Source organism: Doryrhamphus excisus, chromosome 20 (genome assembly GCF_030265055.1).
Source record: "Doryrhamphus excisus isolate RoL2022-K1 chromosome 20, RoL_Dexc_1.0, whole genome shotgun sequence".
NCBI classification, from domain to species: domain Eukaryota; kingdom Metazoa; phylum Chordata; class Actinopteri; order Syngnathiformes; family Syngnathidae; genus Doryrhamphus; species Doryrhamphus excisus.
Genome location: NC_080485.1, coordinates 9,824,672 through 9,844,945, shown reverse-complemented (window position 1 = coordinate 9,844,945; position 20,274 = coordinate 9,824,672). Strand labels below are relative to the sequence as shown.

General features: G+C 40.7%; 1 protein-coding gene across 9 annotated transcripts in view; it reads left to right on the top strand.

The window, feature by feature from the left end:
* Positions 1 to 20,274, top strand: part of mcm8 (minichromosome maintenance 8 homologous recombination repair factor) — a 409,889-nt gene that overhangs the window by 145,930 nt on the left and 243,685 nt on the right. The window lies entirely within an intron of this gene.

Genomic DNA, 20,274 nt, shown 5'->3' with positions numbered 1-20,274 from the left:
GGGTGCTGGAGACTATCCCAGCTGGACCCCACCCTGGACTGGTGGCCAGCCAATGACAGGGCACATATAGACACACTTTCTTTCCTTCTTTCCTTCTTTCCTTCTTTCCTTCCTTCCTTCCTTCCTTCCTTCCTTCCTTCCTTCCTTCCTTCCTTCCTTCCTTCCTTCCTTCCTTCTTTCCTTCTTTCCTTCCTTCTTTCCTTCCTTCCTTCCTTCCTTCCTTCTTTCTTTCCTTTTTCCCTCCTTTTTTCCTTCCTTCCTTCCTTCTTTCCTTCTTTCCTTCCTTCCTTCTTTCCTTCCTTCCTTCTTTCCTTTCTTCCTTCTTTCTTTGTTTCTTTCTCTGCTGCTTTTCCTCACGAGGGTCGCCGGGGGTGCTGGAGACTATCCCAGCTGGACCCCACCCTGGACTGGTGGCCAGCCAATCACAGGGCACATATAGACAAACAACCATTCACACTCACATTCATACCTATGGACAATTTGGAGTCGCCAATTAACCTAGCATGTTTTTGGAATGTGGGAGGAAACCGGAGTACCCGGAGAAAACCCACGCATGCACGGGGAGAACATGCTAAACATGTACGGTTATTAATGACAAATACATTCAAGAGAGAAAATCATTGACCTTGCAAGTTGATGGTTTTCTACTGGTGTGTTGCCTCAAGGGACCACTTGCTGTTACTTTATTGATGGAACTGGATTGTAGGAATATCAATTATTCATTCATTCATTCATTCATTCATTTTCTACCGCTTATCCTCACAAGGGTCGCGGTGGGTGCTGGAGCCTATCCCAGCTGTCTTCGGGCAAGAGGCGGGGTACACCCTAGACTGGTCGCCAGCCAATCACAGGGCACATATAGACAAACAACCATTCACATTCATACCTATGGACAATTTGGAGTCACCAATTAAGCCGGAGTCCAGTAAACCCACGCATGCAAACTCCACAGAGAAATGGCCAAGAGTAGAATTGAACTCCAGTCTCCTAGGTGTGAGGCCTGCACACTAACCACTCGTCCTCAAATATCAATGAATAAACAATTAATCTTTACAACATTGATTTTTATTGATTGCCAGACAGGCTAACAATTTCTTGGTAAAAATGGATTTATAATGAATTTTGTTGTAATTAATTCACATCTTCATCATTATTTGTAGAGATTGATGTCTTTTGCTGGAAAGCTTGGTGATGAACCTCTTCATTAGATTGCAGTGAAATGGTGTGCATGTTTCTGTCCATTATCTTTTTGTTTTTTAATCATTATTCTTTCCAGGCTCTCTCTGCCCAAATTATGTCAGGTTGTTGTCTTGGTAGATAATCATTACAACCATAAGAAGGTTTTTCGATCGTTTTAAAGGTGCAACAGCTTGTTGTCACTGATTGTGTGTGTGTCATCTGTGGGTCACATGACCATGTCAGCTCATCTCTTCAGCAGCCATGCTTGTCATTTCTAAGACAATCTGTGTGTGTAAGTGTGTTGTCTTTAACAAGCTCAGAGAGGTTGATGTACGAGCGGCCAGTTCCAATCCATTCGCTGCTTGATCATGTTGATGGATTGTTCTTCTAAATGTGTGTGTATGCGAGCGCATGTGTGTGTGTGTGAGGTATTTTGGTGGTGAATCCTGCTAAGTTTCAAACTTAAAAACATTCACAACAGCAATGACTTCTGTTTGCATGTATTTGCTCATCTACATTTGGAAATTCAATTCAGGCGTTGAGGCGATGAGCGGGCGCGATCATGCCCTCGCATTTTATGATAGGTTGCTAGTTTTCCTCGTCAGCATTCTGTCCACATCGTAAACGACTCTCGTTTGTTTCTTTTGGTGTCTCCCTGCTGAATAACAAATGAATGTTAGTGAAGAACGATGCAGTATGTGCAGTAGCGTGGCCATCATAATGTTATCAGATCAAAATAGATGATGATGGCGAACTGATTATAGGCAGCAGTGCTGTACTTAATATGAACGGAACTATCAGTGCTAACTGACTACAGCCAGTCATACTATCTATCTGAAGGGATACTGTAAGAGTTAACTGACTACAGTGTTAACTATCTGTGGTCATACATGCTAACTGGCTATAGCCAGCAAGGCTAACTATCTGTAAATGTGAGTGCTAACAGTGATGCTAACTATATGTGGTCATCAGTACTAACACTCTGCAGTCGTACTGTAAGTGCTAACTGACTCTGGGCAGTGTTGCTAACAATCTGCAGTCATACTGTAAGAGCTAACTGACTATAGGTAACAGTGCTACCTAATTAAGTGGTCATAATTAGGAAAAAGCCGAAAGAAACAAATAAAAAAAGTGCTAACTGACTATAGCCAGCGATGCTAGCTATTTGTAGCCATAACTGCTAACTGACTGTAGGCAGTGGTGCTAACTATCAGCGGTCATAAGTACTAACACTCTGCAGTCATACTGTAAGTGCTAACTGACTATAACCAGTGATGCTAGCTATTGGTAGCCATAACTGCTAACTGACTAACTATCAGTGGTCATAAGTAATAACACTCTGCAGTCATACTGTAACTGCTAACTGACTATAGTCAACAGTGCTACCTATCTATGGTCTTAAATGCTAACTGACTATAGCCAGTAATGCTAGCTATTTGTAGCCATAACTGCTAACGACTAACTATCAGTGGTCATAAGTACTAACACTCTGCAGTCATATTGTAAGTGCTAACTGACTATAGTCAACAGTGCTACCTATCTGTGGTCATAAATGCTAACTATTTGTGGTCATAAGTGCTATCTAAATTTACTTTTGTGACAGTAAATAAATTGTCCATTCATTCATTTATTCATTCATTCATTTTCTGCCGCTTTTCCCCACGAGGGTCGCGGGTGTGCTGGAGCCTATCCCAGCTGTCTTCGGGCGAGAGGCGGGGCACACCCTGGACTGGTGGCCAGCCAATCACAGGGCACATATAGACAAACAACCATTCACACTCACATTCATACCTATGGACAATTTGGAGTCGCCAATTAACCTAGCATGTTTTTGGAATGTGGGAGGAAACCGGAAAAAATCATTGCATTTATTGATGCATGCGTTCATTGGCCAATTTTGCCCAGTATTTCAGAAATGGATGTAGCTTGGCTAACTTTTCTAATGGCTCTAATGGCCTCTGCACAGACAAAATCCTCAACAAACTGTAATGCCTTTGTTTGCGGTTAAGGAAGACATAGTCACCGATTCAATTCCAATTGTGTTATTAATGTAAAATATTTGTATTTTGTTAGTATGTGAGGAATCGGCCATTATTGAGACATTTGCAGGGAAATACTTCCCCACAAAAATGTTCCTTCTCATCACAATGACATCATTTCATTAACATTATGTCAATTTCCACGAGATTCCCTGTTTAATGGTAGATTCCATTTGTATTGGCCAATTCTATGATTCTGTTCCTAGCAGTACTGACTACCTGCAACCAATGGTGCTATCTAATTAATGCAATGAAAAAAGTGCTGAGTCGCTCATAAGTATCATTACCAGTTAGCTGCAGTATGAGTGTAACTCGAGGGAAAATGAACACACCAGAAGAATTTCCATTGTATATTTTTACATTACATAAAAGACGTTCTTCTCTTCCTTTTGCTATCCATGTTTTTTTGTTCTCTCTCCTCTCGTCTGATCCACAATTCAAATGAGCTGAAAGCCTAATGGTTCCTTTTAGCGATGCATGAGTGGGATCAACTGAGGGGAGTCAAGCAGTGGATTAATTCACATGCACACACCTACGTGCGCGCTCTCACACAACAAAGTATGCTAATAAAGAGTGCAGGATGCGATACATTCGAGTGTGTGTGTGTGTGTGTGTGTCGGCCACATCTGGAAATGTGAAGCGTGGAGAATCAATTTCAGGCCTTTTTGGAAGGAGGCACAAACAAACACTCCTGTTCTGAACTATGCTGAAGATAATTTGCTGTAACTGTTTCAACGTGGACACTTTGTAACCACTTTGTGTCCACCTGTGGAGACGCTAATCGAATCAATCTGTGTCCGTGTATGTATGTGTGTGTGTGTTTGTATACCTGCAAAGACTAAGGATACACTTAACCTTTCAGCAACTGTACCTTCCTTTGCTAAGAAGGTGTATTTTGTCCCAGTAATCTTAAAACGTCTGTTTCCGGTTACAAGCCAGCCCATGACAAATGCAGGAAGGCAGGATTTAAAGAGAAACACACGTCATTGCGAGAGGAGTCATATGCACTGACTGTTTATGGAATTGGGGAAGCTTTTAATGGTAATGGTAATGGTTTTATTTCATTTGAACATGCATCAGATTACAATTGAATGCATCACATAATCAGTTCACAGTTCCACATGTCCAAAAGGAGTAGGAAGAAGCAAAGCTTATTAAATCCTACCCCTCCATCTGGTACTTTTACAATCAATAACTGTTACATTTGTTCACTTCCTGCTTTCCATAATACAGTTTAAGGTTTTTCTTTTTTTTTTTTAATAATGCCATAATATGACCATCCAATGACATAATGGTTACCATAGTAAGTGTCAATATAGTGATATGTATAGCACATCATGACTGGTTCAAGACTCTTCATCCTTGTATTTAGCAAACATCAACTGCTTGTATTGTTTCTTGAATTGGCTCATCGTTGTGCATTGTTTGAGGGTCTTACTCAATCCATTCCATAGTTTGATTCCACATACTGAAATGCTATGACTTTTTAACGTAGTCCTAGCATATAAGTGTTTCAAATGTAGTTCTTCCCTGAGATCATATTTCTCCTCTCTTGTAGAGAAGTATTGGATGACATTTTTAGGTAATTGGTTATTTTTAGCCCCATGCATTATATTAGCTGTTTGAAGATGAACTATACCAGCAAGTTGAAGTATTTGTGATTTTAGAAATAAGGAGCTAGTATATTCTCTGGAGGCGGCATTATGAATTATCCTTACTGACCTTTTTTTGCAGTACATTTAGCGAGTGAAGATTGCTTTTATAGTTATTACCCCATATTTCCACACAATAAGTAAGATATGGAAGAACCAGATGATAATAGATGAAAAAAAGTGAAAATTTGCATCAAAAATAATGCCACATTTAGAATTAATTGTAATTTCCATTATAATTACCAGATACCTCTAAAAAATAGTTATATCATTTGGTGTGTGACTGCGATCATCAGATTGTGTACCTAATGAAAAGTCCAGTGTGTGTATGTATGTATGATGGAAATGACGTTAAGTTTTTTTTCAACGTGATAAAAAAGTGGCTTTAAAATGAAAAACAAACAAAGCAGCCCAGCTTTCTATTTAAAGCTCTTTGAAACCGGATAAGTCCTGCTTGGATCCTCCTTGAAATCCTCAGGAAAAGGAGTAAAAAAATACATCGTTTCTTCACGTTCCAAATGTAACCATGAAAGCAAAAGAGGAAGAGGACAAAGGGGCAAAGAAAAAGTTTCTGAAACTCTGCACACTCTGTAGCCGTGCGGTCGCTTTGTAGCCCGTAATAAAGCAGCAGGCCCGGGGAAACTTCTGGAAGTAATCGAGGGCCTTTGAGACACACACACACACACACATACACACACTGGACGAGAGTTAAATGTGTCGCATGCAGCTGGCCATCCCGCTTCCTGTAATGAGAGCCTTTAAATCTATTTGTGCTGCAAAGCTACAGCTAACAAAAAAAAACGCAGTAAGGCGGACTTCACCCCCCAACATATCAAATATACACTTCATGTTTTTACGGCGTTAACTCCTCAAAACTGCGTGTCACTGCAGCCGAATCGTCGCCACTTTTATTTCTGGAATGCACGGCCGTAAAACGCCATCATAACGTGTCCCTTTAGGTCTGTAAAAGTAGCCGCAACCAAATATGATGTTAATTGCTTCCCAGCAGGGGAGACACTTTGGAATTGGACTCCATTTTGTAGCTTTATTTGGAACATATTCACATTTTATGACTTAAAATTGTACTACTACTTTTTTGCTATAATATTTTGTAAGCAGTTTTCTGTTTCAAGGGTCAAACTGTGACTATCATAAAAGCTTTATTTACAGTTGAAGTCATATTTCAACATACTGTAACTCATTCAATATCAAAGATGTACTTATGTTTTTATAACCCCGAACGCCGAATCCCAGCAACGTACATATACGTCTTTTATGTAGTATTTTCACTAATGCATTTCACTTCAGAGCAAATTTAAGCCATAAAAATGGCCACCAAATGTGTAAAAAACACATTTGACATTGTCAGGAAATGGTAACACATGTTAACATGCATATTTATGTAAATACTGTAAATTATTACCCATTTTTTGTGTTGTTTATGTTGGTATTGCTGTGATTGGCTGGCGACCAGTCCAGGGTGTACCCCGCCTCTCGCCCGAATACAGCTGGGATAGGCTCCAGCACCCCCGCGACCCTCGTGTGGAAAAAAGCGGTAGAAAATGAATGAATAAATGTTGGAATTGATGTTTGGATGTTTAAGCTGTCACCCATCCATCCATTTTTTTAAGGTTAAGGTGGTGGAGGTATGCTGGAGCCTATCCCAGCTGACCGTGTAAGAGGGGTTGGAACACCCTGGACTGGTCACCAACCAATTGCAGGGTACATATATAGACAATCATTCACACTGTCCACATAGGGGGACTATAGGGGGGTCTTGGGATTCGTTTTTTTTTAAAATACCATTCACACTGTGCCAGATTAGTAAATAGTTGCGTCCAGACAGGAACGGATAACCCAGTGCAAATGATGTAATGCACGAACATGGCGCTATGAACAGACACACAGATGGAACCATGTGACCCACCAAACTATAGAAGAAGACAGATGGCAGTCAGTCGACCTACCCTTATGGAAAAAAATATATATATTGCAGTATATTGCCAAATATAATGCAGTGTATTAGGAAATATATTTCCATATATGGGATCTTATGTTTATATTTTCCAATATATTGCAATATATGCATAGATCATATATGTGTATATATTGATACATATAAAAAATATCTTGCGATCAACACCAAAAAAGGACTATATTTTTACATATATAAAATTGCATATAATTTGGGATATATAAACTCATATATTTGGATTTAATATATTTCAATATATTGAAAGCGGCAATCATTTGTATATTCTGCAATATATTGTCATATATTACATGAATATATAATATATTGTATAATATGTGTACAAAAAATATTATTCCATGTATTTATAATATATAATGTATTGGAAAATATAATGGGAAATTAATATTATAATATAATACAATATATTTAAAGTAATATATTGATAAATATATTTTCTTTTCGTAAGGGTAGACCTGAAAACGTTTCTGTGTGGATAGCCCTTGAGAAATAGCAACTAACCAAATGTTGACTTTTGCGCTTCGTCACGTCACTGCGTTGACTTCAGCCTCTGTGGTCATAAACTTGTGAGAGCAAATTCATGCTTTCCAGTAAATTGCCTGCAAGATGGAGTATCCGGGGTTTTTTGTTTTTTTTTAATTTTCCCTTTGTCATGTCGTCGTCGTCATCTTCCCAAACCTCAATCGGCCTGCGGCGTTCCAGCACAGAGGCCTCAGCTTCCATTTGGACTGTCCTGACTGAGAACAGTTGGATGCAATTACTGAGAGCCCAGAGCGCTAAAGCCTCAGTGTGCATCTTCACTTTCTGTGTGTGTGTGTGTGTGTGTGTGTGTGTGAGTGTGTCATCAGGCCATAACGGTGTCAGCATGTGGAATTAATTAGACTGGTAATAAGAGCCTGCAAGAGGAGAAAGAGGGCAAAGCGCAGCAAAGGAAACAAGCGCAGGGAAGATGGGGCCAAAAAGAGAAAAAGGCGTAGAGAGCGGCAAAGGAATTATCGGAGAGAGACCGCCTGACCGAGGGCGAGCACGGCGGCGGTGAGCGGCTTAATAATAACGAGGAGATAATTGGTTCAAGCTGTTTGCCGCGGAGATGAAGAGAGCGTGAAAAGCATCGCACTTTTGTGTTACTTCTCAGCTGGAAGCTGGGAAATGCGACTGAGCCCAGGCTAGCTACCTCGTCTTACAATGAGACAATAGAGCCGAACCTTGCTTTCCAGCCATTCCAAAAGGTCAGATGAAAGCCAAACGTACAGAAACCAAATTAATTTTCCCCAAAGAAATAATGAGTCTGTACAATAATTGAGACAGCATATTTAACATTTGTAAAATGAAATCAAATCCTAATATCCCGGGACCATGCCAATAACAGCAAGCTTGGTATCTCTAATAGTCCTTTAATTATTTTCATATATCCTTTTTATATTTTTTATTTTTATTTTATATATTTATTATTTTATCTTATGAAATAAACACTAATTAATATTATTTATTATTTTATGATTTTTTTTATTTTACAAATAATGCATAAATAAAAATGAAATACCACAATTGCACCAAATAAGAGCACAAAATCTGACATTTTACTTGTAACATAATGTACCAAAAGGGAAAGATAATATATTGCTCAATTTTATACTTTTATATTTTACTTTTTTATACTTTTATTTCAATTGTATACTTTTTCTACTTTTCTGACCTATAAATGTTGTGTTAGAATGTTGTATTCTCATGTTAAATGATGCCAAAGTTTCAGATAATGAGGTTTACCCATTTGGAAGTGAGTTCTGAAAGAGGTTTGGGATGGGTCAAAACGCTCCGTTTCAAAAGGCGTGGTGAATCTGTCCCTTTGTGATGTCACAGAGGGGCTGACTTACTTATATGGTTCATAGTTAGGAGTTAGCGCTTTGGGCGTGTGGCCAAAGACAGCGGAGTGGGCATGCCCGGAGGCGGGCCGTGGGAGGAATAAGTGCTTAGAAGGACTTCCGGTTTGTGCTGCTAGCTACAAACCCATCTTTATAGGATTTGATAAATGGTATCGGAGTTGATAATAAACGGTAATGTATCTTTTTAAAATGTCGGCTTTTAACATACAGCCATATGCGTTGGATCCCTAATCGGATCCGGAAGTAGAGACTGGACAGTCTGAAGTTTCTAAAGAAAAGAAATTTCAAGACGTCTCTCAATGGTAATTAGCTTTAGCATTTTAGCATGTGTTTTGAGCCATCCCAAACTTACCTCCAAATGGGTAAACATTCATTCATTAATTTTCTACCGCTTTTCCTCACGAGGGTCACGGGGGGTGCTTCGTACACCCTGGACTTGTCGTCAGCCAATCACAGGGCACATATAGTCAAACAACCATTCACACTCACATTCATACCTATGGACAATTTGGAGTCGCCAATTAACCTAGCATGTTTTTGGAATGTGGGAGGAAACCGGAGTACCCGGAGAAAACCCACACATGCACGGGGAGAACATGCAAACTCCACACAGAGATGGTCAAGGGTGGAATTGAACCCTGGTCTACTAGCTGTGAGGTCTGTGCGCTAACCACTCGTCCACCGTGCAATTTGAATCTGAATTTGGCATCCTTTAACACGAGTATAAAACATTGGTCAGAAAAGTGGAAAAAGCATAATATGTCCCAAATAAAATAAAAAAAACTTTGAAAAAAATCACCATTGTTGGAACAAGTTAACTTTGGCTGATCTCATTTGAAGCCCAGAGCAACACATGTAGACAAAAGTGTCACTGAGACTTTTCTTGTTAAAAGATTATTTGACTGTTTTGCCTTTGAGTGATGGCCCTTGCCAGCTCTGCCGAGACGATGCCGAGGGCTGTTGGTACAAACGTGCACAAAGGAAAGTACTCACACATACACACACAATCATACACATACACATACATTGGGAGGCCCTGCAGCATTTCCTCTTGCTGCCAGGATGCAGCAGTCATGGCCGCAAGCGAGAGAGTAGGGGAAAAATGACAGGAAAGAAAAAAAGAAGTCTTTAATTCAGTCTAATTCCAGGCTACTCCCCTCACTTCCACACCAACTTTTTAAAAAAAGACAGAGATTAGGGTGGTGAGGACTGTGTGAGAGAGCTTGTGGTTTGGCGTGTCATAGACTGGGAATGTGAGCTTAGCAAAGTAAACCAACACCATCTTATATATGATGTACTGTACATCCATAGGAGTCCTGTGTTGAGTTACATGGTCTACGCTGATGGCGGATGAGTCATATCCGCTCCAAAAATATTATGGAAGTTACCATTCAGTGGTAAACAATAGCAGACTTCAGAAGTCAACGGAAACATCTTCTTCGTGACCGCATTTTTCTGACACGAAAGGCACAATGCCGATAATTTGCAGTATACTTTTTGTTATTGAATATTTACTCCTAATGTATGACATGTCTGTGTAAGAAAGTAGTTGCTGATTGGTGCAGAACCAGGAAGTGAAAGATTACTGTTTTTCAACTTGCATGCTTCTTTACTTAATCCTAAATATGAATACTATGTACACAGCATGGTTGCACGGCGATCAAGTGGTTAGCACGCAGGAGACCAGGGTTCAATTCCACCCATGGCCATCTCTGTGTGGAGTTTGCATGTTCTCCCCGTGCATGCGTGAGTTTTCCGGTTTCCTCCCACATTCCAAAAACATGCTAGGTTAATTGACGACTCCAAATTGTCCATAGGTATGAATATATTCAAGGAGAATATAGGGGTGCTATTTCATGTCTACAGGGCTCTAATCATGTTAAAAACTCCATTAAGCAAGTCATAGAAATGAAAATATTGAATTTATTAACATTAACGAAGGGCATCATGGCGGTCTAGTGGTTAGCGCGCAGACCTCACAGCTCGGAGACCAGGGTTCAATTCCACCCTCAGCCATCTCTGTGTGGAGTTTGCATGTTCTCCCCGTGCATGCGTGGGTTTTTTCCGGGTACTCCGGTTTCCTCCCACATTCCAAAAACATGCTAGGTTAATTAGCGACTCCAAATTGTCCATTGGTATGAATATATTCAAGGAGAATATAGGGGTGCTATTTCATGTATACAGGACTCTAATCATGTTAAAAACTCCATTAAGCAAGTCATAGAAATGAAAATATTGAATTTATTAACATTGAAGAAGGGCAACATGGCGGTCGAGTGGTTAGCGCGCGGACCTCACAGCTAGGAGACCAGGGTTCAATTCCACCCTCGGCCATCTCTGTGTGGAGTTTGCATGTTCTCCCCGTGCATGCGTGGGTTTTCTCCGGGTACTCCGGTTTCCTCCCACATTCCAAAAACATGCTAGGTTAATTGGCGACTCCAAATTGTCCATAGGTATGAATGTGAGTGTGAATGGTTGTTTGTCTATATATGCCTTGTGATTGGCTGGCGACCAGTCCAGGGTGTACCCCGCCTCTCGTCCGAAGACAGCTGGGATAGGCTCCAGCACCCCCGCGACCCTCGTGAGGAAAAGTGGTAGAAAATGAATGAATGAATGTACACAGCATACTTAGCATAATGTTACACTTACCGGAAATTATTACAAAATAGTCTCAAAATAATGTTGACTATAATATTGTTTAGGACAGCAAAATGTGTTTTTCGTGACAGGCCGAATTATGGGAATGATGCCTTCCTCCTATATGCTCATCTCAGCAACATACACACACATCCAATCAATTCAATTGATTGACAAACATTATCCATGCTTATCGCCTGGAGCAGTCAGCCATAATTGTCGCATTTGGGCCAAGTGGTTAAGGTCAACGCTTAGAATGACCTTTGGCTCTGGTTTCCCAGAGCCTCGTTACCGTGGAGACAAATGAGTTGCAGAGCAGATGTTGAAATGACTCTTCGCTTTAGTGGCAGTAAAAAAAAAAAAAAAAAAAAAGTCAAAATCCAACAAATTACGCATATTTTTAAAAGGTGCATGTGAACTCTGGTGAGATCAGAATGAGGAAAAGCGTTCACTTTTATGAGATAAAAGCTCACATCTTTTATGTCCAGACGTGCTTTCCATGCAAAAGGACCATTTTTGAGTCAACTTGTCTATTAAATTTAAGTGTCCATAAAGAGGAAGTCATGATTGGGCTTTAGTGTGGCTTTTTTGGTGACTTCATTTGAAAGAATAACTGTCCTCCTCGCTTATTATGCTCAGCATGACAACAGACTTTGCTCTTGTCTCCATAGCTTCACATTGCCCCTCGCACTTTACATCCACTTTAGCATGCTAGGGTAATAAAGTGATGACTTGTTGCCATGGTAACCTTGGCACATGACCACCAGAAAAGATGAGGCCACAGTACTGTCAGTACTTTGTTAGTTCGATCTTAATACTGATACAAAGTCCAAACGTTGACATGACATGGTATCAATAAGTCATTTAAAAGTTAGTATCATATGGAAAATGGAAAATTACGCAATTTTTTTCAAACATAAATTGCTGTTATATTTGGATTATAATTGTTTTTTTTTTTATCGTAACACTGGGGATATTGTTACTTCAACCATATTGTACTGAGCAGCCAGGATATTCATTCATTCATTCATTTTATACCGCTTTTCCTCACAAGGGTCGCAAGGGTGCTGGAGCCTATCCCAGCTGTTTTCGGGCGAGAGGCGGGGTACACCCTGGACTGGTGGCCAGCCAATCACAGGGCACATATAGACAAACAACCATTCACACTCACATTCATACCTATGGACAATTTGGAGTCGCCAATTAACCTAGCATGTTTTTGGAATGTGGGAGGAAACCCACGCATGCACGGGGAGAACATGCAAACTCCACACAGAGATGGCCGAGGGTGGAATTGAACACTGGTCTCCTAGCTGTGACTTCTGCACGCTAACCACTCGACCGCCGTGCAGCCCAGCCAGGATATATGTATCACTATTGGTGTGTAGCATTTGAGTAAAATATTCTGTTCTGTGATCAAGTGGTTAGCACGCAGACCTCACAGCTAGGAGACCAGGGTTCAGGGTTCAATTCCACCCTCGGCCATCTCTGTGTGGAGTTTGCATGTTCTCCCCGTGCATGCGTGGGTTTTCTCCGGGTACTCCGGTTTCCTCCCACATTCCAAAAACATGCTAGGTTAATTGGCGACTCCAAATTGTCCATAGGTATGAATGTGAGTGTGAATGGTTGTTTGTCTATATGTGCCCTGTGATTGGCTGGCCACCAGTCCAGAGTGTACCCTGCCTCTCTCGCCTTGAAGACAGCTGGGATAGGCTCCAGCACCCCCTGCGACCCTCGTGAGGAAAAGCGATAGAAAATGAATGAATGAATGATTGAAAACCGATTTTTAAAATCAAATGGTGTCTGAAAAGTGTAAACAATTGTGTGGCTAGGGTGAATTTAGATCCATTCTTTGACTTGCAGGTGGCAAATGCTTAGGTCTTTTTCTTTTTTTTTTATTTTATTACTCACACTAATGGCAGCATAGTGTGAGTGTGTTAGTAGTGCAACACACAAGCGTACAGCTACCGTGCATGGGAAAGCCATTTCAGTTTTTTTTTTTTTCATGGAGAGGATAAACCATGACATCATCAGTCTGTCTGGAGCGCATGTGCATGTGATACAGATGCAGGCGTGTGCACGTGTGAGCGCTAAGGTCACATCTGGAGAGAATCCTGCAAAGAAAAAGAATAAAGTTTATGGTGTGTCTAAGGCCGTGCTGTGCAGGTGTCGCTGGCTCTGGTGTGCGTTTCAGTGGCTGTAACCTAACACACACACACACACACACACACACAGCTCCTGACAAAGAATACCTCACTAAGCAGTGCTAAAACCCTCAGATTAAGATAGGAAGGCAGCAAGGAGACATTGACATGCAAACAATCTCCAAAGGAAAGCTGCAGCTGCTGCTTCTTTCCACTCAGATTACCTTCAACTCTATTTTACCTCCTACACACACACACACACACATGTACACACGCTGCCCTTTTTGGCACATGCACAGAATACCAACACAATAACAATTACATTCCGCTCATGATAAAGTAGTAATTTCACGGCCTGTTGCCTAAACTGTGGCATTCCTGAGAGCTTAGCGTGGAATCGCATATCTTTCTCATTTATCCCGACGCCTCGCAATGGACACTGACAACAGGACAGGAAGTGAAATACTGTAAATATTTTCCACAAAGGATAACAATGTATGAGCCAATACTTCACTGTGCAACCGACCAAGACCCAAATATTAGCCTTTACTTGCTTTTTTATCAACATACTTTGCACCGTATTTTACCAAACTTCAGCAATTTATTCTAATACTATAGAAAGTAAACTTGTATAGACTTTATTCATTCATTCATTCATTTTCTACCGCTTTTTCCTCACGAGGGTCGCGGGGGTGCTGGAGCCTATCCCAGCTGTCTTTGGGCGAGAGGCGGGGTACACCCTGGACTGGTCGCCAGCCAATCACAGGGCACATATAGACAAACAACCATTCACACTCACATTCATACCTATGGACAATTTGAAGTCACCAATTAACCTAGCATGTTTTTGGAATGTGGGAGGAAACCGGAGTACCCGGAGAAAACCCACGCATGCACAGGGAGAACATGCAAACTCCACACAGAGATGGCCGAAGGTGGAATTGAACCCTGGTCTCGTAGCTGTGAGGTCTGCACGCTAACCACTCGACCGCCGTGCCGCCCCTGTATAGACTTTATATTATAGTTAACCTTCAAACAGCTAAAATAATGCATAAGGCTAAAAATAACCAATTAGCTAAAAATGTCATCCAATACTTCTCTACAAGAGAGGAGAAATACGATATCAGGGAATAATTACATTTGAAACACTTATATGCTAGGACTACTTTAAAAAGCCATAGCATTTCAGTATGTGGAATCAAACTATGGAACTCAACAATGCACAACGATGAGCCAATTCAAGAAACAATACAAGCAGTGGACGTTTGAGAGTCTTGAACCAGTCATGATGTGCTATACATATCACTATATTGAAAGTTACTATGGTAACCATTCTGTCATTGTATGATCATATCACATCGTACTTCAGTATGAGGTGCATTATTAAAAAAAAAAAAAAAAACCTTAAACTGTATTATGGAAAGCAGGAAGTGAACAAATGTAACAGTTACTGATTGTAAAAGTACCAGATGGAGGGGTAGGATTTAATAAGCTTTGCTTCTTCCTACTCCTTTTGGACATGTGGAACTGTGAACTGATTATGTGATGCATTCAATTGTAATCTGATGCATGTTCAAATGAAATTAAACCATTACTATTATAGTAGTCTGTGTACAGCTTGTATAGATTTACTATCCTCTAAAAACGAGGCAACACAGCCATTATTGTCTACATCTACGTATCTTGTCTACGTTCAAGCATGAAGTGCAACTCACATGAATTCCAATGACATTTTGGAGCAGAAACATGGTTGAAATGTAGTTTTTCCAACATGAGAAGGATCCCAAACACCTCCGAGATGACAAGTGAACATGAAGTGAACATGCCCGATTTGTGTCAAATATTTAGGTTGTTAGTGGAATCCTCTTCCACGCCTTGATGATGACATCACTGATGAAATTGGTGGATATTAGACTACACACTTTACACTTCTCCACCTTCCTTCCTTCCGCTTGAGGTGCAAATTGGGTTCATGCTTTGGAGGAGACATACGGTACTTGGCCACTTCTTGATCTTCACTTTCTTCCTCAGCGAGGTACTTATCATTTGGGAAGTCACTTTGGACTCCTTATGTTGGAAAACATATTGATATATTGCTACTCACTTGTATTGCCGCCTATTAAGACAATAATGTCTGTGCAACGTTTGTACAAGCTGTACACTGACTTATCTAATTGTATCCATATATGACATAGAATGGTGAAGGACAAGTTGAGAGACCAGTTGAGGACCTCAGAGTTTAGGCCGTGTGTTTGATTCTATTCTTCTCCAAGCCGACCAAGTAACTTAAAGCAGACGGCAGCCATAATTATTCCTGACAACAACAAAAAAAGTGTTGGTTTTTTTTGTGTTATTTCTGGTTTGGTAACTTCCAGAGCGGATATGGGTGTTCCCTCATAGACCACCATCGAGATTTTAAACACAGACCCGCTGACGTTGCATGCATGAATACAGAGGCATGTTTTATGGAGCTCATAGACGAAATGGTCCTCCTTGTGTATTTTCACACTAAAAAACACACTTATGACGGTCCCACAACCACACAAATGCGGTGTAGTATAAACGTGTAAATGGAACACACACTTCATTAGTCCACACGGCTTCACACTTTAAAGGAAATATGAGAGTTTTCTCGTACAACACAATCACTGACAGTAGCCACGTTTACATGAGTGTTTCCTCTTTCCGAATGGAATATTTCCGAATGACTTTTCCCAAAACAATGGTATACATGGAATGCAATATTCCAATCTCTTGTGTACATGCGCCGCTATAATAAACCAGAATAGTCAATGAGGAATACGCAGTAAAGCGTAAACATCAACATCACTTTCACGTGTTGGAATAACTCCGTATTACCAGTTTTTCGTTGTTCCAGTCTTATTAAATTTAATTAGGATCAAAAACAAATTTTCCGCAACAGTCCAGTGCCGATTGCTGGCCTCCATTTTTAAAACCGAAGAACGTCTCGAGTTGTGTGTTACGTCATATCTGAGCATGCGCTGAAAGAACGCGCCCGGGATAAATTTAAACAGGAAACGATAAAATTCAATTTTGCTAATATTTTATAATTAAACTCATCACATGTTTTATATATATATATATATATTTTATTTTTTAATAAAACTGGACTTGTGAATGGCGTATAGAAAGGTTTAGATTCTGTTCCACAGATGGCGCTAATGCACACGAAAGCTGCTTGCCAACCGCCAATAAACAACAGAAGAAGAAAAACACCACGAAGAAGAACGCAGTCTGACAACTTTCCGATTGAGCGGGTACAATCCGAATACCTCAATCGGATTGGGGAAAGGAATATTCCACCCCTGTGAATCCGATTATATGTTCATTCGGATTGAGGTGTATACAAAGGTTACATTCTTTCCGTTTGAGCAAATAAATCGAATGCAATTGGAATATTTGGGTCCATGTATACATGGCTAATGTAGTGTTCAAAATGATACAAAAGAACAATGTGTGTGTGGTTGATATTACTTTACATCCTTTCTCCTGAGGACACTTTAAGGCCTACTTTGAGTGTGTATGTGTGTTCTGCAAGAGACTCAAATTCAAACTTTATGGCTTTCTATATTGGCGACCTCCATCTTAAATACATTTTAAATCCACCCGGCGTTACTGTCCTCAACTCCTGAGATGAGACAGAAAGGAGCAGAGAGGAATTGAAGTTTGAGGGCAGAAACAGCTCTCTGAGACGTGAACAGGATTGTGGCTTAAAGGGGAGAAAAGTGTCATTGATATGGAGAAAAAAAAAAAGACTGGTTTTCTCACAAAACTATGTGAAGGCAAAATAAGAAGGATTTCCGAAAGAAAATTAGCCCTGAGAGACGTTTCGATACTGAATTAGCGTTGTTTAGGAGTCACATCTTATAATCCAAATCATCAGTGATGTAAAGCGAGATGAGAGGCAGACGGATGAGCCACCATTGGACACTCCGAGACAGTCTATCAGGAGCTAAATGAGTCCATATGTAGCCCAGTTAGTTCTACGTGTGTGTGTGTGTGTGTGTGTGTGTGTGTGTGTGTGTGTGTGTGTGTGACAAAGCTGCCTGTTGTGGAAGACATATGTTCCTTCTCTTCCTCCCAGACAGACATTCCTAAAAAACAAAGCTTATGTTTCCAATGAACTATGTCACATTGCTCTCCATTAAATTGGGACACCGTGTGGAAATAAATGAATATATTTCACAGTCACATGCTTTTGCTTATTTTTGCAAAGACGGAAAAGCAATACTTATTGAAAGACATTCCTAAAGTCGGACAACCGCGACGTGTTTACTTCCTGGAGTCCATGTTGCATTTTCTCAAGCACATGACACCGATTAGCTAAGAGGTTCTGAGGAGATTAGTGCTTATTTTGTCACATCAGTTCACTTAGGCACGTAGTTCATCAATTGCTTACACACTTCAGCGGACATACTTGAGACTTGTGGAATGGTGGGAATGGCCGTGGAATTTTGGGCCAGATTAGACCCACATTTGTATCAATCCAAAAAAAAAAACAGCCAGTTAATAATACAATTGATCACTTTTATGTTGGTAAAAGCCGGAAAAAATGTCAGACCAACACCGCAGCACAAATTCCCAGTGATCCCAGTGCCATGTTCACCCCCTGGACGTCATAAAAGTTTTAAAGTGACCCACCGACATGCCGACATTTAGAATATGTGCAAGACATCGGTTTCTTCACCGGTCAGTGATGATGTAGTAGTTCACTTCGAGATAACTTCTGTGCAGGCGAATATTTGTTTGAATCTAAATGAACTGCACAGTGGACTAGTGGTTAGCACGCAGGCCTCACAGCTAGGAGACCCGAGTTCAATTCCACTCTCGGTCATCTCTGTGTGGAGTTTGCATGTTCTCCCCGTGCATGCGTGGGTTTTCTCCGGGTACTCCGGTTTCCTCCCACATTCCAAAAACATGCTAGGTCAATTGGTGACTCCAAATTTGAGTGTGAATGGTTGTTTGTCTATATGTGCCCTGTGATAGGCTGGCGACCAGTCCAGGGTGTACCCCGCTTCTCGCCTGAAGACAGCTGGGATAGCCTCCAGCACCCCCGCGACCCTTGTGAGGATAAGCTGTAGAAAATGAATGAATGGATCTTATAACTACATGTTCTTCTTGTAATCTTTGGACTTTGTTCCCATAATATTTCTTTAATATTTAACATTCTCAAAGCTAATGTAATTCTATATTTAGTTGGTTTATCATTATATTACAACTTTATGGCAGCTTCTTTAATATTTTAACTTAGTTTAGGTTAGGTTTAGGAGTCCAAACTGTCCATAGGTATGAATGTGAGTGTGAATGGTTGTTTGTCTATATGTGCCCTGTAATTGGCTGGCCACCAATCCAGGGTGTACCCTGCCTCTTGCTTGAAGACAGCTGGGATAGGCTCCAGCACCCCCGTGACCCTCGTGAGGAAAAGCTGTAGAAAATGAATGAATGCATCTTCATACTACATGTTCTTTTTGTAATATTTGGACTTTGTTCCCATAATATTTCTCTAATATTTAACATTCTCAAAGCTACTGTAGTTCTAGATTTAGTTGGTTTATCATTATATTACAACTTTATGGCAGCATCTTGAATATTTCAACTTAGTTTAGGTTAGGTTTAGGACTCCAAATTGTCCCTAGGTATGAATGTGAGTGTGAATGGTTGTTTGTATATATGTGCCCTGTGATTGGCTGGCCACCAGTCCAGAGTGTACTCCGCCTCTTCGCTGACGACAGCTGGGATAGGCTCCAGCACCCCCGCGACTCTCGTGAGGATAAGCTGTAGAGAATGAATGAATAAATGAATGAATGAATGAATCTTCATACTACATGTTCTTCTTGTAATATTTGGACTTTGTTCCCATAATATTTCTTCAATATTTAACATTCTCAAAGCTACTGTAATTCTAGATTTAGTTGGTTTATCATTATATTACAACTTTATGGCAGCTTCTTTAATATTTCAACTTAGGTTAATTGGTGACTCCAAATTTTCCATAGGTATGAATGTGAGTGTGAATGGTTGTTTGTCTATATGTGCCCTGTGATTGGCTGGCCACCAGTCCATGGTGTACCCCGCCTCTCGCCTGAAGACAGCTGGGATAGCAAAATTGCTGCATGTTTTAAATCCATTGAACTTGTATTTGTCCTACCAACACCCAGATCCTACAGAATATCAAAGCAAATTACCAACACAGAGTTGGGAATAACTTGACAAAATGTTCCCATGACCCACTGTGGCTGATGGAGCAGACTTTGACCGAACGCTAAAATAAGAGGTGAATTAGCTTCCTATAAGGAATGTTTTCACTGGAGCTGCTCCCAGGGCGAGGCACTATATTTAACACTTTGCATGCACATCCTGCATGTCAGCAAGTCTAAAAGTACGGATCAGGACCCCAAAGTGGGTCATGGACCTTCCACGGGTCAATTAAACTGACTAATTGCACCCAGGTTGCTTTGAGTCTCGGCTGAGATGATCCCAGCCTGGTTAGGATGACATTTGGCTGACCTTTGGGTGGCGCCGTAACGAGACGGCGCAATGGAAAGGGTTGGAAAGAGAAAGAAAGCGTGCAGACAGACTCTGCGTTGCTGCAGTTATACATAAAGTAAATTTGTCCTCTGGGAGTAGCGAGCATGTCAGAAACACTCACTCGGATCTTTCCCAGTCCACTCGTCAACCCCCGCTTGCAACACATCAAAATATGGGCCAGGTACCTGAACGCCCCCT